Source organism: Cololabis saira, chromosome 1 (genome assembly GCF_033807715.1).
Source record: "Cololabis saira isolate AMF1-May2022 chromosome 1, fColSai1.1, whole genome shotgun sequence".
Classification (NCBI taxonomy): Eukaryota; Metazoa; Chordata; class Actinopteri; order Beloniformes; family Belonidae; genus Cololabis; species Cololabis saira.
The window spans coordinates 11,577,867-11,601,273 of NC_084587.1; positions in this window are offsets into that span (position 1 = coordinate 11,577,867).

The following is a 23,407-nucleotide window of genomic DNA, read 5'->3' on the forward strand; positions in this document are numbered from 1 at the left end:
CTGTATCCATTCACACTGGAAAAGGATCTGGTACTCCTTTAATGACGCTTTTCCAAAAGTACCTACTCTGTTCGACTCAACTCGCCTTGAAAAGTGCCAAAATGGTGCTTTTCCACTAGGGGTCTAACCGTGTAGAGTAGATACTTTTCTGTTACTACTTTGCCAAGCTTCTAAGCAGACTGAGTCGGGCTGTATCTGATGTCATCACACTGCATGCCACCGATTGGTCCAGGGGTTGGCCAATCAGATGTCTGAGTCTGGAAGTGGACATTGTTTGAATAGCGACTCTGACAGCAGCTTCTTGTCCTAAACCTGGTGGATGAGGAGAGAATTCAAAGGGATCTAGATGGGCCGATAAGGAATGAAAATATACTCCAGAAGCTTTAGTCCATAGCTGCTCACGGCTACCAACGGCCTTTTCAGCAGTGCTGAGAAAAGCTAAAAAAAAAATGTAAAAGCCTCTCTGCTTGAAGCCTTCTCTCACTCTCATTTTTTTACTTCATATGGAACACAGACCAAGCAGCACATACTGTATACCGTCACCTCCATGTTCTACATCTTTGGTGTTGTTTTCTTCTTCTTTGTTGGTGTCACACACTTAAAAACACATCACAGCAGCTTTACTCCAACCCCGCCTACTTCTACTTCTGGTTGTAATGCAAAATAAAACTAGGCCAAGTTGAGTCGAGCCAAGTTGAGATGAGTAGAGCTGTGTAGGTACTAATGGAAAAGCGCCATAATGTACAGCCATTTTCACTGTTACAGAACATACAGAGCCAATTTCAGTGGGGGAGGGTTGGCTTTAATGCAATGACTCATTCAGTAGCATCCAAAGGCAAGTATTCACAACAACCAAGGTGGCTGTAGAATTACTAATAACACCCTGGATCAACAAGCTTTCACTCCAAAACTGATAACATTCACTGGCATTCCTGCTCCACAATGCACCTTTTGTTTTACTTACTAAACACAGTGGCCTAAACACAGACCAAACGTTTGGACACACTTCCCCACTTGTTTGAATGAGAAGGTGTGTCCAAACTTTTGGTCTGTACTGTATGTATGTATATATATATATATATATATATATATATATATATATATATATATATATATATATATATATATATATATATATAATAAAAGCTGAATCCAGAAGAACCAGATTAATTCATTGCATTGGAGTTCCTTTGTGCCACATTAATCTAATATCCACATTTTAGATTGTAGGATGAAGCCACATTAAACAGAGAAAATGTATGCAGATTGAGTGATGAATCAATTATCAAAATGGCTGTAAATTATCCTCAATAAATCACCTTTTTTTCCTTTTTCTGTACTGATAATAATCTATAATGGTAATTAAAACATTAATGTCAGCCTGTATGCCAACTTCTTAAAGCTGTTTGGGTCTTTGAACTTTGCAATCCAGTGCTGCATATTACTGTGGTATATCACAAGCCTGGTTCATTGTTTCATGTCAGTGTGAAGCTTCTGCCGGCAATTTAGCCGAGACATACTGAGTCTATAGTCTACTTTGCCTCAGGGACTTGTCACTAGATGGAGGCATTAATCAAAAAGACTCGTATATCTAGACACGAAGCAAATATGGAATACAATGTCTGACTTGTTTTGTCCTGATTTATCCCTTTTTGAATCAAGAGCATCCTCCATCCATCTCTAAAATCACGAGTACAGATTTTTGTCTCTCGCAACATCAGACATCCGAAGCCGTGTCCTTTGTATCCTCATTAACAGCCAAGCGGCTGTGTACTCCTTGGTGAAGTAGTTAGGCTTTGGTTGTTGCTTAGCAACAGAGGGGAAATGCTTGGTAATGTTACGGTAGTCCAAAGAATAGCAAAACAGTAAACAGGTAACTTTTGAAGGCAGTTCAAAGAGAAGAGACTGTTTATTGGAGGCAGAGCATCAGGACCTATTTTTTTGAATGTTTTGTCACTCTTTCTTCCCACCATCTTAAACATTAAATACTGACAATGTATTCATTTATCATTATTCCGCCGAGAAGAACAAAGAGGGGAGCTATAGACAGTGGTATTTCTAATGATAATTTTCAAATGTGGAAAACAGATAACAAAAGCCAGTTCTCTTTTTTTCTCCACTCTTTGTCTATCTCTCACTGACTGACTGCGCTCTCTCTCTTTCTCCGTCTTTATCTCTGAATCTATGTAGCTTTCTCATTCTCTGCCAGAGCTGACACCTGCTGGCTGAGTACCAGTGATACTGACTAATAAATCCTGACAGCTTCTTGCCGGAGCCAATATTAATGCCCTGTATACCTGGCAGGCCAACCTGTGAGAGTGTTTCAAAAAAGCAGTATACTGGGGGCTTCTTATTTACCGACCACAGACAAGCAAATTAAAGGCTGGCAGGATTTTTTGTACTCTTTTCGGCACAGCTTTGGGGGTTAATTACCAGTCCCAGCCACAGGCACTCTTGCTGTTCTTGTTACAGTCAAAATGGCTTTTGACTTTTGTGTTAGATTTGCTGGTTTTTAGACTTTGAGCTGTCGAACAATGTGGGTGTATCTCATCTGCTTTGTGTGCTTTTGTCCGCAGAGGATAAGAGGAGGTTAAAACTGCCCTGATGAAACGCGTAACCTCATTCCCTCCCAAAAGGTTCAGTTTGTTGTTCGCATGAGCTCACTGAGGAAGCTCTTTATCTCATTTTACATTCACATCACTGTGTGCCTGCTGCAGGCCTCCTGGGTTCGCTGTTCCTCTGAATCTCAGGCACCACAGGCAGCTCTTGAGCTGCTCTGCAGCAGAAAGCGATGCGGTCTTCATTCCTTTTTCTATAGGATCACATGCATCTGTTTTGGTTTACTCCTAAGTTTATTTATTTTTTATTTTTTTCTATTTTGGTGGGCTGGTTGATTTTTATTTAAAAATTCATTGTTGGCTTATGAAAAGGTAAAGGAGCATCAATCATTTATATTCATTATAAATCATTTCTAATTTGTATCTTTCTTGCTTACATTCGACTTGTAATCCAGATTTTTCAGTGTTTTTTAGTGTTTTCCCCCTCCCACTGTAAAGGTAAATCTGCACAAACGTGATGACAAGACTAACATAGCATTGCGATATTTATTGACTGTGATGATCCTGATCAGCATGAAGGGTGTAGAGAAAATAGATGGATGGGAGGACTTGTGGTCTGGGCAGCTGATGCTTTTGGCTGCAGCTGCCAAAGCCTTGGTGTTAATTTTGTGCTTGGCTTGCTTGTAATATTATTGGCTGTATGCACTCTGGTGAAAACCAAAGTCACTGATTCAGAGAGTGTGGAGTGAATTTCTTTTTGCAATGTGTGATGCAACGTGGACAAAAGGTGTACAGTGGCCATCAAAAGTATGTCAAATGTTTGGACTTTACCTGTTTTCTGCATTGAATTTAAAAAAACAGGCGGGGGGGCATCAGATCTTCATCAATATCAATCAATAGCCAAACACACCGTTGACAACAACAGCTATAATTCCTCAAGCACACGCATTAAATATTCACTGTGTTAAAGGACAAAACAAAAATAAGTCAAGTCAACGATCGATTAGTTCAGCAAAATCTAGTTAACACACTTCAAGTCCAAGTATGAAATAAAGTTGTAGGTGTGATTTAAAAGTGTGTGTGTGTGTGTGTGTGTGTGTGTGTGTGTGTGTGTGTGTGTGTGTGTGTGTGTGTGGAGGGGGGTAAGTTGGATGGCTAGGCAACTTTAAATCTATTATGATTGATAAAAGTCAGTCAAATATTGTGAGTTTTGTATTTATTAGTTGCATCTGCTGATGTGAACCATGCCTCTTAAAACTGGAAAGGGCTGTAAAGTTATAGTGTTGAGGCATTCATCAATCTGCAGTTATACAAAGGGCCATAATTGGAGTGTTTTGTTCTGGGTTCATTTTATTTTATGGACTGGTACAAAAAAAGGGTACTGATTATCAACATTAGGACTCAGTGGTAGTATGGTAAAGAGAGGATCATGATCTGGACTTGCTATGCTACCACAGGGCATGAACCACTTCCCGTCATTAAGATGCAAAGTAGTCCCTAAAGTTTAAACACATCCTGTAGGATAATGACAGGTTGGCTGCCTGTCTGGTGTAGCTTAGTCGAAGTTGGGTGATGCAGAAGCGCGATGGCCCTAAACATCAAAGTAAATACACAACTGAATGGGTTCGCAAAAAGAAAAATGAACATCTTTGAGTGGCTCAAAAATTCCTTTTGAATGTTGAGCAGGTCTGATCCAGAACTACTGAAAGTGATTGAAGTCATTGCACCCAAAAGGGGTTCAACCATCTATGAAGACAAGGGATCCTATCAGTTCTCTCTTCAGCCGTGTTTAATAGGCAACAAAGAAAATATAAATTATAACTGTTTGTGTGTTGAGTTAACTTGAATTTTGTTAACCCCGAAAGGGCAGATTATATTGTAACAGTAGAAATTTCTCTGAAAAAATATAAGAAACTAAAAATTAGAATTAACATGAGTAGGGAGAGTAGCAAAGAAAAAAAGCTTCACAGAAAGCATCATCATGAATTCATTATGTTTGTTACCTGGCAACAATTTTGCAGATGACGTCATATGCAGCATTGGGAGGTAACACAGGTGAACTCTCAGTAGACATTGTGGACTAAAACCTACAGCCAGCAGTTCAACATCTGGGATGCCAAAGTGCTCCTTCGCAGCAACCTTTCCAGGGTAACAGCTTATGTTGTCAACAAGCACTACTGCACAGCTGTCCCACCTGCTGGTCGGTTTAAAGTCTTTTGCTTGCCCATGTCATCTGAAATCTGTGTATAGATGTGCTGGAATCTGGAACATGGTTCTGATGCCACGTGTCCCACTTTCATCCAATTTTATGTCCCAGGAATATCACAGTGTCAATGATGATCGAGGTGACAAAAAATGATCAAAACCTCTTTTATTTGCTTTCCTTTTTTCTCTTCTCTGTGATGCTCAACTTAGTTTACTTTTGAGGTATTTGGGTCTTTAGCTTGTTTTTGGAAAGTTCAATTAGCTGTTCTCACAATTTTCCAAATCCATAAGGCAGAAGAATGTCCAAACCAGCATAAAAAAATACATACATACATACACACACACACACACACTATATATATATATATATATATATATATATATATATATATATATATATATGGTACAGACCAAAAGTTCAGACACACTTTGGACACATTTTGGTCTGTAGTGTGTGTGTGTGTGTGTGTGTGTGTGTGTGTGTGTGTGTGTGTGTGTGTGTGTGTGTGTGTGTGTGTGTGTGTGTGTGTGTGTGTGTGTGTGTGTGTGTGTGTGTGTGTCCTTATCCCTGACAGAAAAAAAGCTTGGGTAGAAACTCTCAGAAGAAAAAACATAAAAAGGGGAAATTTGACAGAGCAAACGGCTACGGCCGTTTCTGTACTTCTGTCTGTGAGATTGGAAAAGTAGTTCGGCTGCAGGTGTTTGTCTATTTTGTCTATTTTTTTTGCTTTTAACGAAGCTCAAATCACATTTTATTGCAGAAAAATATTCAATCCTAGGGCATTTAAATTCACAAATAGCCTGGACACAGTATTACAATGATGTTCCTCTGTCCCTTTTTTTCCACTGTTGCTGGTCCAAACAGTAAGAGCCAGCTAGCAGCTATGCTACAGTATGTGCCATGCTTCAGTGAAGAGGCTTTTCCACTATTATGAGCTGCAGTTTCTGAAATATTAAATCCTAGAGCATTTAAATTCACAAATAGCCTGGACACAGTATTACAATGATGTTCCTCTGTCCCTTTTTTTCCACTGTTGCTGGTCCAAACAGTAAGAGCCAGCTAGCAGCTATGCTACAGTATGTGCCATGCTTCAGTGAAGAGGCTTTTCCACTATTATGAGCTGCAGTTTCTGAAATATTAAATCCTAGAGCATTTAAATTCACAAATAGCCTGGACACAGTATTACAATGTTGTTCCTCTGTCCCTTTTTTTCACTGTTGCTGGTCCAAACAGTTAGAGCAAGCTAACGGCTATGCTATGTGCCATGATTCAGTGAAGAGGCTTTTCCACTATTAGGAGCTGCAGTTTCTGAAGAGATCGAAGGACACTAAATTGTCTTACTACTGATTTGGTGGAGGCTGACACATTGTTTTTCACCAAGCAGTACTGGGCATAGCCTGATGCATATTAATAAGACTCGATGTACTGTGGTGATAAACAAACTCACTGATTCAAACAGCATAGAGCGATTTTCTTTTCTCATTTGTGTGTTGTTTAGCTAACTACACGGTGGTGCACAGCCACCCTCAGATGAATTTTTGGCTCATGAGTCATTCTTTACATTAACTTATACTAATGTCATTACTTTATCCAAATATATCTGCAAAACATCCTTTCATTAATTCATTTTTGTACCAAGTCAGCCAGTGTGCACTATATATGTATATTTGTTTTCCGTGTTTTTGTTCTCTTGCATCTTTTCATCCAAAGTATCATTAGTGATGGCACAATAGAGCTTTGATGAATCTGTTTTGATTTGTTTGAGACATTTTGATGGAAAAATTATCCATAATTACAGGCTATGACATTCTGACTGTGAAAATAAAAAAACGCAATAGCGTCATATGCTATTGAATTCATAGCCTGTGTCAAATCGACGTCCACATATGCATGCACACCCACACACAAACAAGTTTCCCACCACCTTTGTCAGCATCATTGGCTAACTCCCATCACTATACTCCACACTCACCCCCACCCCACCCTCGTGCTGTGTCTGCTTTAAACCACTGCAGCATGCTCCAAAGCTTTTTGAGGTGTTCAAGAAAATTCCTGTGTTGTCGAAGCTCCAGCTCCCACGAAAGTGCCCAGTGTAATCCTGCAGATTGTGGACGTGGTACTTACGCAGACACGATACGGATAGTAACCACTAACCCAGCACTGCTCCATCAATTTGTATTCTTTTGTTTGCAGTATAAATTTTGCAAACATGTCTAATATCTATCAATTGTCATTCTATAATAGCCTCATGCAAATCTCCTTTGAATAAATACTTATCTTGTCATTTGAAAGAAATATTTATTTTGTCCTTAAATGCCAGGCAGGGAGGCTTTAAAGGCTCACTAGAAAGTTCAAAACATTATGTTGTGTCCATTTTCCTTTAATAAATGGTTTGAATACTGTTTATTCAAGTTCACATTTTCATGTTTGTAAAACTTGGGTTAAATGAGTGACTACTGAATTTAAGTAACAGTTGGCTGTGTTTTTTCTTTCCTTTCAGATATTTCGAACGTTGCGTAGCATGAAATACCAGTGTATCCTACATGGATGGTGTTTTTATGTTTGCACTTTGTTTTTATTCAATATTTGAGCAGGGTTAATGCTAATAAGTGAAAACCTGTAGTGCAAAGCAATAACAAGTGACACAAGTTCCTACTTGTAAACATGTAAATTAAAAATAAAAAGCAGAGCAGTCAGCCGTTGCATGAATCTTTACACAGAAACCTGATGCCTTTGCTGAGATCGCCGCAGCAATTATAACAAAAGGGAGGGCCACTGTTTCGTTTTATGTTGCTGCAGCAAAGGCTTTGGAAGCACCCTCTGTCTCCTGGCATGCCGCTCCTCATCAACGCTGCAATAAATCAATTTTCATCCCCACACCAGTCCCGCATGCACCCTCCCCACCTCCTGCTCCCGTTTTTCTCTCCACTTCTTTACTCCCACTTGGCTCCTTCTCCCGAGCCCTCTTCTGTTCACCACAATGGTTCTCAGCTCTGAACAGGGGCAGAGGGAGACTGAAGTAATCTCGACCTTCCTCCTCCTTTTTCACACACTGCTCTTAACTTAAATGAAGCTAGAGGGTGTTTTTGTGGAAATCGGAAATGTCATTCAGCTTGACCTGAATTCAAGAAGGGTGTTATAGGGATGGATAGATGAGCTATCATGCTAAAAACATGCATGCATGAACTCTATTCACATGCAGCAAGGACATCATGACACAATCAGTATCAGTCCAAAACCCTAATGAGCAACGTGGCATAGAATAATAATAATGATGAAAAAGAGTCAAATGTTCTAATGTAAAGTAAAGGAGGAGCTAATCTACGACTCATCTCTTTCAAGTGGAGCTCATGCAGAGCTATGAAAAGAAGGAGAAAATGCAATAAGGTTTCCACCTTTTAAATGTCATCTAACTCAAGCCTCAGGACAGGTGCAGGAGGAGAGCCATTGTCACTGGCCTCTGTGTTTGAACTTATCCTGGTCAGCTTTGATCTCATCTCCTTATTAACCCGAGGCCATTTCTTGATATTTGAAAGAGACAAAAATAATGACGCATGCATTTCTTGAAGCATTGTGTTGAAAGATCTTCTGCCTCCAGAGACAAGGTGAGCACTGTTCAGGAGAATTTCTATACAGATTTTTATAATTCTTGCTCCATTTATGTGTTAAAAGGAACATTAATTAGCTCTCTCCCAACCTTGATGTTACTGTCAATTAGTAGTTACACTATGTAGGGAGATCATTAAGTTACTTTAATTAGGCAAAAGAGCAACTAATGCAGGTCATGGTTTATGGGTTGCATTTATTTTGGTTTTTCTTGTTTCTTTTCTTTGAAGTCTTTTTTCTGTAATTTTATCTTGAAAGTTTCTGGCCTTGGCTTGTCCGCCTTGTTCGCCCATTCCCTGATTGTCCACACCTGTGTCTCATTAGCCCATTTGTCTGTTGACTCGTACCTCCTCCTGCTTCACCTGATAGATTGTTAGTTATGCTTTGAGGCAGTTTCTCTTTGTGACTCTGCCCTTGTGAAATACAGTAGGTTTGGTACCACTTCCATTCAGCCTTTTTCAATGGTACAGAATGTACCAAACTACTTATAATGGAACAGAGGTGTCCAGGAGCAGCTTCTCAAAACTACCAGCTGCTGAATTGCTGATAACACCTTAAACACCTTTAAGTTGTTTTTTTTTTCTTCAAAGCCAACAACTACATTTCACCAATGTTCCTACGCTACTCCACACCATTTTTCATGTTTTTGACTCATGGTAGTTGCATACTGTACATCACATTTAATTTTGCTGATTGGCTGTAAGGGCTTGTGGCATCCAGAGGCAGTTTCTTATGTGTCAGTTGGAACATGACTTATTTTTGGTTTCAAATTGTAAAATAATTAGGAGAGTTGGCCAGGCTAAACACTTGAGCAAATTTGCAGGAAATGAAGTTATGGCAGAAAATAGGAAATATCAAATATCGACCAATCAGAAGAAGGGGCAGGGCTAATTTGCACCAATTATGGTCAAGTACTCAATATCGAGTCAGATGACACCACCCACGACTCCATGTCAAACCATTCAAAAGTTATAGCAGAAAGTAGGAACAAATCAAATATGGACCAATCAGATGAAGGGGGGGGTGCGCTTTTTGGCATCTATCGTCGCTACGGTAACGCTTTTGACTGAGAAAAGTAATGCCCATCATCGCAGGTTCGGGCGAAGACATGGCATAAATTGCACCAAAATTACACGATTAGTTCAAAATGGCCGATTTCCTGTTCGGTTTCGGCCATGGCGCCAAGAGACCTTTCTTTAAGTTGCAACATGATACAGGTGTGTACCGATTTTCATGCATGTACGTCAAACCTTATTGTGGGGCTTGAGGCACAAAGTTTCTAGGGGGTGCTGTTGAGCCATTAGGCCACGCCCATTAATAATAATAATAATAATAATAATGATTGGATTTATATAGCGCCCTTCTAGGCACCCAGAGCGCTTTTACAGGAATCATTATTCATTCATACACATTCTCTCCGGTGGTGGTAAACTACATTGTAGCCACAGCTGCCCTGGGGCAGACTGACGGAAGCGTGGCTGCCATATCGCGCCTAACGGCCCCTCCGACCACCACCAACATTCACACAGATTCATACACATTCACACGGGGCAAGGTGGGTAAGGTGTCTTGCCCAAGGACACTACGACAGCAAACTGGGACAGAACGGGATTCGAACCGCCGACCTTCCGATCATTGGACGACCCGCTCTACCACCTGAGCTACTGCCGCCCCCGGTACCACTTCCACTATTCCACTTACCACTATTAATGCAAACCATTAAATATCAAATTTTTCGCCAGGCCTGGCTTGCGTGCAAAATTTGGTGACTTTTGAGGCACGTTTGGGGGGGTTCAAAAAGGCCCTCATTTCGTCGGAAGAAGGAAAAAAAAAAAGAGAAAAAAAAAACAAGAAAAATTCCTACAGATACAATAGGGCCTTCGTACTGTCAGTGCTCGGGCCCTAATTACACAGGCTACAAGGAACACAGACTGTATAAAACAATGCACAAAGCATTGGTTTGTGTAGAGCAGATCTGAAGCTTGTGTTTCTTCGTACGGGGTGCAACCATGTTGATTGAGAAGCCAACGGAAATACACCGCGTATGTCATGAAGTTAGCTTTGGCTCCCAGCTCCTTCAGCCGAACTCTGCCAAAATATCTGCTGAGCTACTGTAGACATTTACATCGGATATACTGTTTAACATGTTGACTTGAGAGTAAAATAAAAAATGACAGTTGGGTTTAGCTGGCGCTGGGTTAATATAAACAGCTGGTTGCTTTACTAAGCATGGGAGAATGATGAATATGTATGAGGCAGTGATAACAGCTAGCCATTGGCTGAGCCAACTTTCAGTCACTCATATTAGAAATAAACATAGTGCTTTATATATAAATTATTCTGGCATGGTATAAAAAATTCAGAGTTGTCATGGATGTGAAATCAAACGATTGATATCAAAACGTTTTTTGAACCAGCCTGTAAATATGTTAATTTCTGCTCTAAAGTTGGACATTTTAACATGGGAGTCAATGGAGATTGGACGAGCTCTTGCAGACAACCTCTGGCAGCCAGTTGAGGAACTGCAACGAATCTTAGTTTGGCATGACTGTCAATCTAGAAGTTAGATGGTTGGCACTTGGAAGAACATTGCCAGGGAGCCAGACAGACCAGGATGACAAACAGACCGACCAGCAGGGAGGAAAGGAAGCCAAGACAATATATTGACATGGCTGACAAGACAGATGTGCAAACAATCAGGATGGACAAGGACATGGAAGGTCAAACTAGAACGTAAGAAACCAAGAAATAGACTTACAAAATAAAACAGGGTTAAAACAGAGTACAAAATGATGGATCCAAGAAAAACACAAGCAGAAACCGAAACCCTATCACAACAACCCTAAACCATGACAAATTAGTTTGTGGCTTTGTAAGTAAGGCATTACTATTGATATGTTCACTAAAATCTGTGTGACGACTACATGGGTTTGAGTTTGCAACCCAAGTTTCTTGGTATGACTAAATGATGGCTACATTGTTCTGATGAAAAATTAAGATTAATAAAAGAAAACAATGCACAATACCTAATCTAATATTTGTTACAACTCAAAATCGTTATTCCAAAATATACATTTTTCTGCCATTGTAAGAATGAGCCTACTTTTTCTTTTTTTGAAATTTGAATTGATATAGTCCCTTCAACTTTTGAAATATCCTTCACAACACACTCTTGTTACTGCCATCCACATATGTTTGCTGATTTTTTTGTTGATTTTGAAAAATGTTATTTTATCGTGTGATTCTGACCGTGTCAATTAAATGCAGAAGCAGCAGATATGCCACTTGTCATCAGTTCTAAAAGGAACCCAAATTCAATTTTGCTGTAGTAATGACCATTTGTAACACACCACATGATTTTCACGAGGCATTTTTTTCTTTTATTATTTGAAACTATTGTGAGCAGGAGTGGTTAGACTGCAGGAAAAAATTATGAAAAACTGGAATAAGAACATTGTATATTGCTTGTAACTTATCTGTGTACGGACTCCTGTGCAGCCCTTGCTACTACTATTTTAGTTTTCTAAAACCGCAGTTCCAAAACCTGTTTTTGCGTTGAAAAAGGCTCAACTTGCTCTTTCCAACAACATTGCTCACTAAATGTATGTATGAAATGCTCTCTTAGCAGACTAAAAAAAAACTAGCTTATCATGTCAACCACCGGTTTTTAATCTAAAACATTTGTAAAGCACAACAAGAGCAACAGGCATAAACTCTGCAAGGATAGATGCATTTGAAAAAGATAAGTATTGATCTGCAGAAAGGGCTAAGATTGTAATGAATTTCAATGCAGCCTACAACACTGCCAGTCATTTTTAAACATCATTTACAGAATTCAACATTTGTTTTGATCTTTAGAAAAAATATTTTTCTTTCAAAAACAGTGTTAGAATTTGGATTTCCATTTATTGATTACTATTTATCAGAAATGCTGATGAGATGAAAAATGAATGTATGTTCACATGAAAAAGAAAAATAAGTTAGGGTCAGTTGTAAGGCAGATAATCATATGCATGTTTTGAGCAGAAATATCCACATGTTCATTTGTGACCAAATTAGATTATCTTTTTCTGATTTTCCCCACTGTGGTTGGGAGGGAGGTAAACATCTGCCCTGGTTCACTATTTGTCCATAAGAAAAAGAAAGTACCTTACAGCTGTGTCACACAATTCCCAAATTCCAGGACGAAAGTCTGAAATGCTGTTTGGCCACCAACTACTGTGACTGTCACACTGTGACTACACTATTTCCTGCATTATCACTCAAGGCTAGGATGTAAGCCGTGAGAACCAAAATGGTCCCATGGAAATGTAACTCCTGAAGATAGTGGGCTTGGTTTTTGTGTAATAATGTAAGATGCAGGCTGGTCATTTGTTAATCTCTTGTGCTTCACACTATGTGGTTGGTTCTCCCTGTAGTCGTTAATATGTAAATCTGTGCTGTTTCCACTGTAAGGTTAACAGCATCCATAGTAATGTACAATGTACCTATAAAGTTTACAGCATGTACCTATTTGAAAATCTGAATGATGTTACGTAATGTGATATGATATATTGCACACATACGGTGCTGGATATCTACCATCTACCTTTCACTAAACCTGGACAAGTGCACAGATTGCACTCTGCCATAAAAGAGACATGCCTTAAGCCCTGGTAGATGGTGAGGCCACATCAGACTGCAGTTTAACCTGGATTTCTGTGCAGCATATCCACTTTCTATCTCTGCAACAGGAAGCACTGACATTTTGAGAAGAGTTTTTTTTAAGTCCCAACTTCATGAAACTAGTTCCAGTGGTTCACTTGTCAGGGCTAACACACTGGTAAAAGACTATAAATGTCTGTAATATTTTATTTTACTGCTTTCAGGCACAAATCCTGCTCATTGCCCTGTTTGCAACACAGCAGGAGAAAATCGGACCATTCGGATGGATCTTTAAATTCCATCAAAAGAACAGCAACCACCACTGAGACTCATTTTTACTAAACGGTATACCTGAGAATCTCTACCTTCTTCATTTTCAGTCAAAGTCAGATGAGTTCCCCTCTCACCTGTTTTTATTGAATTCCCAATTCCATATCCAAACTTCTCAGCATGCTTAAAAGAATCACTATGAAGAGCCTCTCAGGTAATGAACTGTGGTTGTTGAATATTTTTAATGCATTCGATAGACTATCTTTGCGCTAAATTAGCAGCAGGGTGTAAGTCACCTTGGGCAATCTGACAAACACAAAAGCGAAAAAGAACGGTTCTTCATGTTTCTTTTGATTCAAAGAGCAGACCTTTTGAGATATTACTGATAAAACATTTTGAAAACAGCCTTGTACATCTAAAAAACAACAACTGGACAAAAGGGTCTGGCTTCTGTAAAGATGTGTCATCCATCGATTTCCAAAGAGAGGTTTAGAAGCCCATTTTATCTGAGCTCTGACAGGCAAGGTTCCTATCCCAGGTTTTGATCTGTTTCTTCCGCTTTCTAACGACGTGAGAGTTATTTTAGAAGGAGCTGACTAATATAGACAGAAGTGCTAACTGAAGTACTGTGGCTGTGTTGCACCTCATGCTAATCCATGATGCTAACTACAACACAGATACACTCATTCTGAGTAAATCTGTCCATCCGTCCTTGTTTCACCTTCACTATCAAAATAGCTTATTATATATTGTCCCTTTGCCTACTATTGCACTTGAAACAAATAATAATAATCAGAAAACAGTAAACAATGCAAGGTTTTTAAATGGGAAGCTAGTAAAACTATATTCATTTATTTACGTACTTAATGGTCTTTAAGAAAGCACTAATAAAAGCAAAAAAGGAAGTTGTGTGTAAATGACAATCAAAATGTAACAGAAATGGTGAGCTATTTAAATATGCTGTCCTGAAAATATTTTGACACATTTTTTAATCTGCAGGAGCAAATCATTGCCGATACTGTAACTTCTGCTTGAGTTAAATTGCGTACATTTTTACAAGACACGCATTTTCCTTCGGCCACAAACAGGTTTAAGAAAAGGCACATTTTAAAGAGGATCAATCGCAAGTTTACATTATACATTTATCAAAGAGATCCTCTGACAATCACACTATGCAGTACTAAGGTGCAGGTTACATGCTAAATACATGCAGAACTGTATGCTCTGCTCTGTGTGATGTGTAAGACTTTCAGATCCTGCTGGATTTATCAGATGCCTTGTTGCTTTTTTCGCCACATCTTATAGGACCATGGTGCAACACTCAAATTCCTTTTCCTCCCATTAATCTCATGGTAAAGATGATGACGAAGCTTCACTGTGTGCCCCATTTTTTTCTTTCTGTCTGTCTCACCGTGACCAATGACCTTCCCTCCATCCTGGACTGTCCTCGGCATCGAAGATTAAGTTCAGATATCTGATGCCATCTTTTTTTCTTTTTTTTTTTAAATCTTCCAGTGAGGGCTCTTTGTCAGCTTCTTTCTGGAGTGTCAGGCTAATGCTTGAGTAAGCAAACAAACAAGCGGGAGCAGAAGTGATGTATCAGAGGACTGCCACTGGTTGGGGATGAGCTGTCAGTTGCTCTGTTGAGTAGCTAATGATCACTGTTGGGTGATGTGGGATTTGAAAGACTCTAATTTGGACCACACGTGTTTATCCTATGTGCTCATTTATCAGTGGATTCTCAAGTTCTGAATTACATGTACCAAGAAAAAAAAAAAACCTTTTTGATTAGAGTTTTGTAAGGTTTTTGAACCTGTCCAATAACCCGCGATGGACATTTGTTAGCATTTTTCAAAAAAGATCAAGTTCATATTTTCATTTGGCCACACTTTCTTCCATCCATCTGTAACCTACCTGCTGTGTGTATCACCAATTTGCAGGTATATCTAAGGTCTAGGTTCTAAGAGGAGATAGGCATACAATGCTATTAAAGCATTTTGGTTTTTCATATAAAATATATACATTTCTATGCATTTTAGACGTTTCGGGGAATGTCCCTTTTTTTTGGCGCTCGCGAAAATCGCTGAAATCGGGACATTCCTTATTTCTATTTCTGAAAGGTGGCAATCCTATAGCTAGGGTTGCCACCCGTCCCGTAAAATACGGAATTGTCCTTTATTTGAGAAAAAAATGTTGCGTCCCGTATTGAACTAATACGGGACGCGATTTGTACCGTATTTTCATTAACTTTTACACCATATTCTAGTTGAATTATTTAAATAAATTAACCTTTACCATATTCTAGTTGAATTATTGAAATAAATTCACTTTTACACCATAGTCTAGTTGAATTATTGAAATAAATTAACTTTTACACCATATTCTAGTTGAATTATTGAAATAAATTAACTTTTACACCATATTCTAGTTGAATTATTGAAATAAATTAACTTTTACACCATATTCTAGTTGAATTATTGAAATAAATTAACTTTTACACCATATTCTAGTTGAATTATTGAAATAAATTAACTTTTACACCATATTCTTCACCTGTAGGCTATATTATACATTTGGGCTGATGTGGACATACAGTAGCATAGGAGGCTATTTCAGTTGCTAGTATGGTTGGCTGTCTGTACAGTCATGCAAGTGCGATGCTATTAAAGCACTTTAAACTTGAAATCAAAGCATTTTGTTTTTTTATATAAAAATTTTATATAAAAATAAACACATTTTTATTCAGTTTAGTAGTTTGGGGGCTTTTTTCTTTTGGCTCCTGCGCTGCTGAAATCAGGGCGTCCCTTATTTCTATTTCTGAAAGGTGGCAACCCTACCTATAGCTAAGCCTAAATTAGCTGAATTAACCAACACCTGAACATTTCTTTAAAACACAGTTTGAAATATTTCACAAATAAGCTTACATCTGGCAATATCATCAGGTTATGAACTTATTCCGACTGGTTTTATAGCACATATAAGTCTCACATCTCAAAGTTAACCCATTTTAAAGCAGCAAGTGTTAATTAATGGTTTAGCTGGCAGCTAACTCACCGGGATATTCAAAACATGCCGTTTTGGACAGTCGGCAGCTCCGTGACAGTCATATAACGTCTCTCTCACAATGATCCAAAACCTCTTCGGTTATAGCTCGTACTATATTATTTATTTATTTAAAGTTCAAAACTTCTTTTTTTCTTTTTACTACGAGTTTCTGCTGGCGCTGCTATGCGCAGCACTCACTCAGCTCATGTCTTCCTCGGAACTGAAAAAAACGTCAAAAGCCAAACTCACTTGTCTTACTCAGTTACACCACTAGGCGGCGCCAAATACCACCAAACTGAGGAAATATCTAATACCAGTATAATAGTCTTATATAGAAGATAGGACTATTCTTATAGTGGCCGTTCAGACTACCTGGCTACAAACACCAGGAAACTCCTGGTCTACAAAGCACTGAATGGTCTTGGACCAAAATACATGGTTGATGTTAGTTCCCTATGAAGCTCCCAGACCCCTGAGGTTCATCTGGATCTGGTTTGTTGTGTTTCCCAAGAACAAGAACCAAGCAAGGTGAGGCAGCGTTCAGTTATTCTGCTCCTCACCGGGGGAACAAACTTCCTGTAGACCTGAGGTCTGCTCCAACTGTCAGCTCCTTCAAATCAGGCCTAAAAACATTACTGTTTACTCAAGCGTACTCCTAAATTAAATACTTACCTGCTGGACTCTACTGGCCTTATTTTTAACAGCTTGTGCTTTTTATTTTTTTACTTCTTTTCTTATCATCTTGTCCATAATTTTATTCAATCTTATTTGTTATTTACTGTCTAATTATGTCTTGCCGCTTTTAATGTCAATCTAAAGCTCTTTGAATTACCTTGTGTTGAATTGTGCTATATAAATAAACTTGCCTTGCCTTACACATCCATCCATCCATCCATCCATCCATCCATCCATCCATCCATCCATCCATCCATCCATCCATCCATCCATCCATCCATCCATCCATCCATCCATCCATCCATACATACATACATACATACATACATACATACATACATACATACATACATACATACATACATACATACATACATACATACATACATACATACATACATACATACATACATACATACATCCATCCATCCATCCATCCATCCATCCATCCATTTTCTATACCCATTTAATCCTGCGCAGGGTAGGCCATACTTTCCTAATGGCCAATTTATTACATGTTCAAATTGCATGAAATATTTCACATTTCAATTTATATGAACATTAATTAAGGCCTTTACATCTGCAAACCTTTGTTATTATTTTTTTTGCATTTTATTGGCCCACTGAGATAAACATCTCTTTGGAATAAATATTAAATAATCTAAAAAACGAAAAAAGTTATCCTGAATAAAACCATAGCAAAGTCAGCTGTTTACGTAAATTTCCCATGCATACTGCTGAGCGCAATGGGCTACAAAACGAGTTGCCAAAGAAACTGCAACTTGTCAGTTGTTGAAATGTACCAGTAACAAAAGAGATGTCAAAGGATATCGAAAGCACTGAATGTACCATGGAAGGCTGTGAAAACCATCATCAATAAGTGGAGAAAATTTGACACCAGAAGAAACTTATCAGACAGGGTACCAATAGGTCAACAGCAACAACAGGAATTTCTGGCAGATTGTTTTTACCACACCTTTGTTGTAGGCCATCCCAAATCATGTGTAATTATCTCTTCAGACAAAGGCTAAACTTCTTGACATCAATTCCAAAAAGTATGTTTGGTGCGAAGTCAATCCAAAACACCATCCAAGTAGCACCAAGTTGACAGTGAAGCATGACGGGGGTAGCATTATGTTTGGGGGCTGCTTCTCTTGAGGTAGGCCAGGGGCACTTGTCAAGATAGATGGAAAAAGTTCCAAATGCCAATATATTTTGGCTCATAAACTTCCGTTGTTTTTCAAAAAAGACGAGGCTTCAGAAACGGAAAATCAAAGATGTTGAATAGCTGTCGGAAGGCCATCAAAGACATGTAGAATGATGTAAAAAGAACCATGCACAGGCGATCCCTTCGCTAGTTAAAGGAAATTGAGCCATTTTGCAAAGAAGAGTGTGATAAGATTTGTGTTGAAATCACCGGCATTGCTGTACGTCCCCTGCCGGCGATGTTCCATGTTCCCCCAGTAGCACACCACCATATGCCATTAGGCCAGGACCCGACTGTACTGCTATGACTGTATGACTGAGACGTATCTCTCTCTCTCTCTCTCTCTCTCTCTCTAGTCCTAGCTCAGTGATTGCTCCCCTATTATTCCCGCCATTTCACAATAAATGACACATGAACCAATCAAAAAATTACAACTGTGATATTTTGTATCAAATCAAACGAGCACACCAGTCAAATGCATGAATCGTTTTCTTTACTCACTATCATTGAAATACAGAGAGGAGCTATTTTTTTCAATAAACAGCTCCTCTCTGTATTTCGAGTGCCCTTTTCTTGCGGAGGCCAAGGAAAACCAGGCTTCCTCACTTTCCTAACTTGTTCTGAAAATAACCATCATTTAATAAAAACCTTTTTTTAGTGGTTTATGTAATCCTTCTGTGTTGTTGCTCTGTCGTCTCCTCCTCATCTCTTCCTTGCGTCTTATGATGTGTAAAACAGCACCCTAATAAATGTAAATCACTAAAAGTAGTGAATGAGCATTGAAAACATGGTACTGCACTCTATTGTCTATGAGGAGGCCAAGCTGAGTTGGTGGCCCATGGTGGAAAAAAAAAAGAATGATTAACCAATCAGGTGAGGCTATTGTCAGGACCCTGCTCCCCTGTGATTGATCAGGACAGTGTCAGGAGAAGCCACAAACTTATTGGTATCAGGCCAATCACATGACAGTACATTAGCATCAACATCAATTAATGAAATAATGGAAGATTTGTGATGATACCTTGTTAAGCATACAAAATTATTCGGAAATTTGGAGTATTGAGTTAAAAATACTTTTACTTAACTGCCTCTACAGCAGCAACTCCGAATTAAGTCAGACGGTAGACCAACGCCAAAACTAGAGCTCTGTATGAGGAAGATGAAGGGTTTCGGACTTTCAATCAGGACAATCACCTCCGTACTGAGTGGCTAGCTCAGGGGTCGGCAACCCGCGGCTCTAGAGCCGCATGCGGCTCTTTAGCGCCGCCCTAGTGGGTCCTGGAGCTTTTTCAAAAATGTTTGACCTTTTTTTCCTTTTTTCTTGTTTTTTTTTCTTTTTTTCCTTTTCTCAACATTTTGACTTTTTTTCTCGAAATTTTGACTTTTTTCTCGACATTACGACTTTTTTCTCGACATTTTGACTTTTTTCACGAAATTTTGACTATTTCCTCGTCATTTCAACTTTTTCCTCGACATTTCGACTTTTTTCTCGAAATTTTAACTTTTATCTCAACATTTTGAATTTTATCTCAACATTTCGACTTTTTTCTCGAAATGTTGACTTTTTTCTCTCCATTTTGACTTTTTTCTCAACATTTTGACTTTTTTCTCGAAATTTTTACTATTTACTCGTCATTTCAACTTTTTCCTCGACATTTTGACTTTTTTCTCGCCATTTTGACTTTTTTCTCAACATTTTTACTTTTTTCTCGACATTTCGACTTTTTTCTCGACATGCATAATGAAAAAAAAATTTTTTTATTCCCCAAGTTATCCCCAGTTCTAACTAATATAGAAACATGCAGCACATGTTGTCTTCATTCTAAGGCTTATACAAGACTTTTAATTTTTTGTGGCTCCAGACATATTTGTTTTTTGTGTTTTTGCTCCAATATGGCTCTTTCAACATTTTGGGTTGCCGACCCCTGGGCTAGCTGGTAGCGCCAATCTCCAACAGCTATTTTGCTGGCCCTGTCTCCTTTTTGTATAAGGATTACTATCCCCTGAACAATCCCTGGGTTACCACAGGATTCACCAACCTTGCCAACCTTTCTCGGGCATTTGAAAAACACAGCAAATAGAAAAATCCCATCAACTGTGCAGTGAAATTGAATCTGTATAGGCGCATCAGGATTAATGATGCTCTGGATCTGACAAAAAGTCTGAGTACAAAGAAGCACAATGAGCAGGTGAAGAAAAAACTGGATATTTTAATGAGACTCATAGATGCAGCCCTGTACCTCGAGCGCCAAGAGCAGCATTCAGGGGACACAATGAGGCCGCTAGCAGCGCAAACAGGCAGTTTTGTGTGAGTTTGGTGCCTGCTTTTGCGGAAATTGACAACATTCTTGTAAAGCACTTGGGCTCGTAAACAGTCTTCAGCAGTATGTCAGACAATACAAAATCCATCGATTGTTGTTGTCGAGGACCTAAAGACCAGTGGGAAGTTTAACAACATGGTCATTGATCACTTTGCCACAATGAAAGACAGGAGGATGGACTTCCTCTTCAAATATGAAGAGCAAAACGCTTTTCTTCCTGTGTGCAGCTTAATAGTCACTGAACTGCCCATTTAGCAATATGTCTTATTTTTTATTTGAATATTATCCTTACTGCTTTGATTAGGAAGCACGTGAGTCCACTAAAGTTGTTGTTTACTGTTGTTGAAAAAAATGAGCACCACGGTTTGTTGTGTTGCTTTATAATGATCATTTACATATATTTTTGATGTATAAACGATAAGAACGAGTGAAAAGTATGAGGTGCCGTGAGGGACATAATTCTGAATTAGTGTTCATAAACACATATGAAATCCAAAACCTTTTATACACACAGGTGAAATGCTCTTACACATACAACTGGAAATGTTCATAAACACATATGAAATCCAAAACCTTTTACACACTATACTGAAAACTTCTCACACTAACTTGTGAAATCTCTCAGACACACAGGTGAAATGCTCTTATACATACAACTGGAAATGTTCATAAACACAACTGAAAATCTTCTCACAAACACAACTGAAAATCTTCTCACACACAGTGGTGAAATCTTCTCACAGATACAACTGAAAATTTCAGTAGAAACGGAAGTCATTTCAGTAGAAACGGAAGTCATTTCAGTAGAAACGGAAGTCATTTCAGTAGAAACGGACGTCATTTCAGTAGAAACGGAAGTGGGTTGTTTAGCGCGATTTTTTTTTTTTCTGGCAGTTATTTTGACTGATTGATACAGCAATATCTTCTCAGCAGCATACAACAACTCTGACTGAAGCAACAGCTTTACTGAATAATATATTAGCTTCAGCAGAGACTATAAGGACCCTGTTAGGTGTTACAACTGCGGGGCTACAGCCCCGCCCCCCCGGTGACTGCGAGTGCAGATCGGTGCAGGTGTGCTGGATGAGCCGCACATCACTTTTCCCATCACGGCAGCTGCGTCATAGCATAGCATCCCGCAACGGCAACAACTACAGTTTTGAGAGGATGCACACCACGTTATCAAACCCAAAAGTGCTTTCGCACATGGATATATACTGGCAGAAAGCTGCCGCTGCCGCTGCCGCTGTTCTGTCGATTTCTGCTGCTTCGTCGAAAAATGCTACCACCGCATAAACCGATAGCGTCTGTCTATCGATTCTTGCTACCATATCGAAAAATGCTACCACCGCATAAACCGATAGCGTCTGTCTATCGATTCTTGCTACCATATCAAAAAATGCTACCTAATGGTTTTCTACCTTTGTAGAGCTACAATTTTACTGTTTTACTCCCTAGCCCACGTCCTTTTTCCCCAAGTGGTCCTTGTCTCTTGCCAGGCCGTCATTGTAAATAAAAATGTGTTCTTAATGACCTTTTTTTTTTTTTTAATTTATTAATGACCACACAGCCAGGCTGGTGGAATTTGTTTCTCTGCATTTAACCCATCTCTAATTAGACTAGAGAGCAGTGGGCTGCCATACAAATGGCCCCCGGGGAGCGGTTGGGGTTGAGGGCCTTGCTCAGGGGCCCAGGGTGGTTGACCTGGGTTGCATTCTGGGGGCTTGAACCTGGTCCTACAGACTCCAGTCCACTTCTGCAACCACTAGGCTACCACTCCTCCTGTGACCTGCCTGGTTAAATAAAGGCCAATAACGGAATGAATATCAAATAAAGTGATAACATAGTTTTTTTTCTTCTCTTTATTATATAATGTTCACAAAGTGTAATGCAATTCATGTCATGGGTAGTGTATTTTGAAGGATCAAATACTCAACAGCCCATATCATCCATGTTAAATCTATTTAATGGTAGCATAATTTGATAGTCCAGTAACATCCTATCAAATAATGCTCCCGTCACTTAATGCATTCAGGTAAGATACTAATCACCTCACTGCCACTGCAGGATGAATGTCAGCATACTTACACCCCCCAATTTATCAATTTTGTGATCACTATTTTTGGATTGATAATAAGTATAAAATAATAAGAAATAAAAGTAAAGGCACACAAACAAACAAATTGTCTCAATTTGTCGTTTCAAAAGAAGAGTGCTAAGTTCAGAAAATTACATTTAATAACATAATAACAATAACAATAATAAATAAAAGTTAACGAACACAAACAACAACAAAATGCCAAACAGAGTAGTTAGCCACTTTTCTGGCACTTATAATGTGGGACTTTGTCATAGTGGATACATTCAAAATGTGCCCACCTACTGCAGGACTCGCACTCGCACAAACAAATTAAAGATATACATTCATTTAAATTAATAATACAATAAAAGCACTATGGCTGGGCAATTAATATAAAAATAATGGAAACCGACATTTAGGAACTTTATTAGACTTAATGTTGCTCATGTGAATCAATCATGGCGCAGAACCACAAAGTAGCATTTCTCGACGGGTAGCATCAAACAGAACACTGTGATGGGAAAAGTGACGTGAGGCTCATCCAGCAGTCTCTGCTGAAGCTAATATTATTGAGTAAAGTTCTTTCTTCAGTCAGAGTTGTTGTATGCTGCTGAGAAGATATTGCTGTATCAATCAGTCAAAATAACTGCCAGGAAAAAAAAAAAATCGCGCTAAACAACCCACTTCCGTTTCTACTGAAATGACGTCCGTTTCTACTGAAATGACTTCCGTTTCTACTGAAATGACTTCCGTTTCTACTGAAATTTTCAGTTGTGTCTGTGAGAAGATTTCACC